We start from the raw sequence: 6,467 nt of genomic DNA, 5'->3' as shown, positions 1-6,467 counted from the left end.
AGGAAATAAAGAATTATCCTGTGCGGAAAAATCAAGGCCTACAACATGGAGGAAAGCCAAAGGATGGTAACATTCATGCCTTTAAGTGCAAGTATCTTAAATTATCATTTCTTATGTGTCTTGTGTAGTCACATAGAAAGCACTTCAAATATTTGTAAATTATGTCACCATTCTTTAAAGAAATTCCTCTCATATGGTAGATTGCATATTCATCATTTCTATACTATGGCAATCTACATGCTTGAAATTATTGCAAAAACCTCATGGCATGCTTTACACTAATTATCATAGTATTGCCATGTTCTAGATATAAAGAGGTATTCCACGTTCTTAAAAAGAATAAGGTGTCATGTAAGGAATCTAAATCCTTAGGACACGTATAAAGGGAATCCCTCTTTATAACTAGAATAGTGAGACTAATGTTTTTTTAATCTAAGTAGTCTCACATGTAGAGATTAAGTTTCTCTATGGAGATGCGTAATCTAACATAAAACAAAAAGTCAATCCAATGATTTATGTTGATTTGCCTCTTGCTTAAATTGGATATGATTCTTCTACATTCATCGCTCTCCATGTTATGAATTAGATTTATTCCCATAATCTTAAAGAATTAACTATGCTTGTTTTATAAATTAAAATTGAGCATACATCATGGAATAATCTAGTTCATATTATAAAGTTTCCATGCTTTAGTAATCCACTGTTCACTCCTTATCAAAATGATTACAAAAAGAGAAACTAGTGCTTGTGTTACTAATGACATATCGCTTGAGCTTACTTATGAAAATCTACAAAAGAGTAAGTGCAAGCCACAAGCCTCAAGGGTTGCTCTTCGCCCAAAGGAAGAAAGGTAAAAGCAAAGGTATGGGAACCCATCTTCTTAAACAAATATAGTTCCCATCAATGGTTATTTACTCTAACTTATCATATTCTACCTATGTGAAGAATAAATTCTTTATTGGACTTAAATCAACTAGACGTGCATTCAATCTCGTTCTCATAAATGCACTTGTCCATTAGAATCTAATTCATGCTTTTGCTATATCTGTTCTCATATTGATATACTTTTAAGTTACGATAATAGATTCAATATGAAGAAGTAAATTTCCTATGATTGATCAAAATGTTTAAAGGTGCATATTCCTCTTTTCTAATAATATGCACTAATGTTAAGGATTTTACTTCATGTCTGTATAACTTATGGATGATGAATTGTTTATATTTCTTATCTAAATGAAATCATCCTTCATCTTATACTCCATTGAGCTATTAACATCTCTCTTGAGTATTTTCAATAAGATTGGAAGGAAAAAGAGACAACTACATAGGGAGGACACTCAAATGAAAAAGGAAGACATCAAGAATAACAACACCAACTTGGATAATAAGATCTTCAAAACAATCAATGGTGTGGTTGTAAGCATTCTAAATCTTTTTCATTGTGAGAATACTAGGCATAAGTTGTTTATTGCAAATTTTATAAGCCTTGATCAAGATGAATAATGCTTCTTCCTATTTGTCTTAAAAGTGAGTGCATCTATCCAATTCATTCAATTTCTTGATGCATATCTTTAGGGGGAGCCTATTTCTATATCTTGATTATACTAAGACTAATATTTTATCTTAGTAATCTCACATAGTCTCAAGTATGAGAATAAGTTTCTCATGAAGTATGCTACTACATTTCAATCCAACTTGGTAAAGTAATATCATCTTTATCAAAGATTGTAACTGTCACTGTTAAAGTAGCGTATTTAATGGATTCTCCTGGTTTAAGCTTATTTGATAATCTAATGCATAGGTTGTTCTTTTGATCGCATCTATTATTTATTTGATCATTGAATAACTTCAATTAACACTTATGTTTCTTAGTACCACATATAATTTCAACCGATATCTCTCTTGATATGCACTAAGTTAAAAGGAGAATTCACGATACATTTATGCAATTTGTGATCTACTTGATATACAATAACGATGTCTTAGAAAAGGATCACTAGTTGTAGAACCCTCTCTTGTGCAAAATATTTCCATACACTGTCTTGAATATATGTCTTAAGTAACTAAGACTAAGGACAGAGCATCTCTATGTGAAGGTACAAAAAGGGTAAAATTGCTTGGTATGCATATCCCTGCTTCATACCTAGTTTAAACTCTCAAAAATTTCATTCCTGCATTTATGCATTTTTGTTAAAACTAGGTGAAGTGATTTTATTGTCAAAGAGTTTAAAGCTTAACCTTGTAACGAGGATAAGCTACCTTTGTTTCAAAGGTGGAGGGTCCTTAAGTCTCTCTGAAATCTTTAAGGATAATTGCTTAAAATATTTCCAACATGCTTTCATAAGTGCATAGTCTGTCGTGAGCATCACATCTTTATTATGACACATTGCACTTCATAGTTTCTATGATATAGATATGTTCTCATTAACCTAATCATGTGGACTTGGCATGTAAGGCCAAAATATGTATTCCTCTCAAGGCACATATTTAGGGGGAGCAATCTATATTATATAGAACTGTTCAAGCTTAATTGATATATCCTTCTAACCATGTCTCTTTCCTTTGGTACATTTGCATATTTCCTATCTCTCTTGTGCCAAGGCTAAGACTAATATGTTTCCATAAGTATCTTGTGTATTAAGTCTTAGATTGAAAGGGAAATGGAGTATTCGGCAAAGACATCGCTTCCACTCTACACCATCGGTATTATCTATCCTTTGCCGGTATTCCGCCATCTCTCAAAATTGGTATAATCTTTCACTCATATTCATTTGTACCATTGGGGAGAAAGTAAAAAGGGCTCTAAAAACTCCGTTTTTGGCGATTAATGCTAAAGGGGGAGAGAGTATTAGCCCAAAGCAAAAGGACCGCACCACCACGCCAATTTCCAAATTTTTCGGAAAGTTGTTTTCAATTGGTATCTTTTAAATTAGTATTCCTCTAAGAAATTCTATCTCAATTGGTATATTTTAAGGAGGGATTTTTCAAAAATTGGGATCTAAAATATTTGACATTCTTTCAGTTGATAAAACCCTCTTGAACACTAAGAGGAGAATTTCATTAAGGGGGAGTTTTGTTTAGTCAAAGGAAAAGCATTTGAAACAGGAGGAGAAAATTTCAAATCTTGAAAGTGCTTCTCAAAATCTTATTTATATACCTTTGACTATTTGCAAAAAACTTTGAAAAAGAATTTCCAAAACATTTGCAAAAACAAAACAAGTGGTGCAAGCGTGGTCCAAAATGTTAAAAGAAAGAAAGCAATCCATGCATATCTTATGAAAGTTAAATTGGTTTAATTCTAAGCAACCTTTGCACTTACCTTATGCAAACTAGTTCAATTCTGCAATTTTATATTTGCTTTGGTTTGTGTTGGCATCAATCACCAAAAAGGGGGAGATTGAAAGGGAAATAGGGTCAAACTTTTTCCTAAATAATTTTGGTGGTTGAATTGCTCAACACAAATAATTGGACTAACTAGTTTGCTCTAGATTATGCATTCTACAGGTGCCAAAGGTTCAACAGAAACCAATAAAAAGAACAAGTTAGGGTTCAAAAGAAAGGAGCAAAAATGAAACCGAAGTGCTCCCTGGTCTGGCGCACCGGATTGTCCGGTGTGCCACCGGATAGTGTCCGGTGCACCAGGGGCCATACACTCCAAACTCTTCAACTTCGAGTTTCCAGGCGCAGCTCCGCTATAATTCACCGGACTGTCCGGAGCACCACCGGACTGTCCGGTACACCAGCGGAGCAACGACTATCTGCGCGCAACGGTCGACTCTGACGAATGAACAGTGTAGCACAGTAACACGACAGAAGTCAGAGCAGCAGGTCAGAGGGTCACTGGACTGTCCGGTGTGACACCGGACTGTCTGGTGCCACATGAGGACAAAGCCTCTAACGGTCGACCAGCTCCAAGCCCTAACGACAAGGTGACGTGGCGGCGCACCAGACACTGTCCGGTGGCGCACTGGACTGTCCGGTGCGCCCATCGCCAGCAGCCTTCTCCAACGGCTACAATTTGGTTGGTGGCTATAAATACCACCCCAACCGGCCACTTCAAGGTGTGGGAGCCCAAGCAACATTCCAAGTCATATAGTTGACATATCCAAGCCTTCCCAACCACCTCTATTCATTGATCCATCCTATACATAAGATTTAGACCACTTCAACCTACACAAGTGCCACAAAAGAGAGAGCAAGCAAAAGAAAGCTTCTCGTGTGAGTTTAGCAATAGTGCCTTGTGAGATTCATCGAGAGAAAGTGTGTGCTACATCTTGTGTTCATTTGTGCGTGGAGTTTTGACTCCCATTGAACTTCCTTCAAAGTTTTGGAGGCTTGTAAAGCTAGCAAGAGACACCTAAGAGTGTGGTGATCCTTGCGGGGTCTTAAGTGATCCTTGAGAAGAAGAAGAGCTCGCCGGTCTTGGTGATCGGTGGAGAGAGGGAAAGGGTTGAAAGAGACTCATCCTTAGTGGACTCCTCAACGGGGACTAGGCCTTCGAGGGCCGAACCTCGGTAAAACAAATCACTCGTGTCTCTTGTGTTTATTGCTTGTGATTTGTTTGTTCTCTCTCTTTCTAAGTTCTCTTGCGCTACTCCTTGCTAATATTATTTTGTGTTGCTTCAAGTTAAATTCTCATTTAGAGAAGCAACTCCTTGCAAGAAAGAACTTATGTTTATCTTCTTCTTATCTAAGCCCTCTTGCGTTATTCTCCACTAATATTTCTCGTAGTATTGCTATTGATTAAATTCCGCACTCTTTGAAAACAATACTCGTTGCAAGCAAAGGACTTAGTTTTATACTCCGATAATTGTGAATCTTGTTCTAACCACTAATCAAGGGATCTAGTTTGGATTTAGAATTATAATTTTCAGGTTTCGCCTATCCACCCCCCCTCTAGGCGACTTTCAACATGGCATCAGACTTGATACTTATAGAAGTTGTAAACTGTGTCTAAAATGCCGAGTACTCACAAGAGGTGTCCGCTGTAGATGGCTGCGCTTACCAAACATATCCGGTGTGGCACTAGTGTAAGTACCGGATACCAATATAGTAATAACTGGTTTAAAAACTAGTCGTTGAGAGAGCTTGAACATGTCCGGTACAGAGACTTGGTGCGCACCGAATATGTTCAATGCATCAGACTATGTTGAGTTGGATTGTAACTACTAGTTCCTTTTTGGAGGCTATTTATACCTCCATCTCGACCAAATGAGATCTCGTTCCCATTTTAGCCGCTGAAGGAACCATTTGAGAATCAGGAAGAGCCTTTGCCTAATGAGGGATTTAAGAGTTTATAATCATGTGATTAGCGACCTCATCTCGACGAAATGCTCGCCTACTAGCGAGCACATGCCACACCACCCACCAGCTCGCCTGCTCACGCTCACGCTCTACCGCTGCCTACCCCATATTTGCTTATGCCTGCTTGTGTCCCTGTGCTCGCCTATCACTTCACAATGCTCCTAGACAACACCAGCAACCATACCCTATTTTCCAAACCCTAATCTTTAAACTTCGACAAACCATAGAAATTCCATTCACTGAGCTCCATGATACCCAGTTCCTCGCAATTCTCCAAAACCCTTAATGTCTGCCATATTTTGTGATTCCCACCACTCAATCGGCCTTTCAACATTGTTACTTAGTGAGTGTCCCTCCCTTTTTCCTATCGATGTTTGTAATAATCCTTCATTTGTGAATTAATAAACTAATTTGCTCACTCTCATTTGTCTTGCACTTTCAGTTGCTGATCTGGTCCATGTGACTCGACCATTTTGCTTTCGAGTGCTTGTCGGTCGATTCAGATGTAGCAAAGCCCTTGTGATTCCATACTTATCTGATGTATTTGCTCTCGTACGACTTACTTATCTCTAGTGATATGTTTCTTATATACTCTTTCTGCTTCTATCTCATACGACTTACCTCTAGTGATATGTTTCTTATATACTCTTTATGCTTGTATCATGCACTGTGTCAGTGACTACTGAACTCGAGGCCAAGCCCACAAGTAAGGATTGATGCCAAGCCTCGAGATGTGTCAGTGACAGTGACTACATAACTCAAGGCCAAGCCCACGAGTAAGGACAGATGTCAAGCCTCGAGAGGTTCTATTCAAAGAATCAAGGGGAGTTTAGTGAATTGGTTCTCTTTAGAACAAAACATAAATGACTAGGACCAAGAGGTTAGGTCCACCCCGATCGGGTGAGGACGATGGCTAAGAGACATATCACCCGGCCAGGCCTGATAAGGGCAAAGCAGTGATAATCGAGCAACAACACAAGCGAGATTGAGGGTGTGTTTGGTTTAGCTGTGAGTTGTGTGCTGTGAAAAAGCTACTGTGAGAAAAAAAAGCTAAAAGTTGTTTGGTTCAAACTACTATGAGTTGTCCACTGTGAACGATCTGTATATTGTTTATATATAATATGTTTAACTATGGGTCTGTTTGATTGGGTTGTGGCTGTGAA

The sequence above is a fragment of the Zea mays genome, chromosome 8, assembly GCF_902167145.1.
Source record: "Zea mays cultivar B73 chromosome 8, Zm-B73-REFERENCE-NAM-5.0, whole genome shotgun sequence".
NCBI lineage: Eukaryota > Viridiplantae > Streptophyta > Magnoliopsida > Poales > Poaceae > Zea > Zea mays.
Note: the sequence above shows the minus strand (reverse complement) of the source record.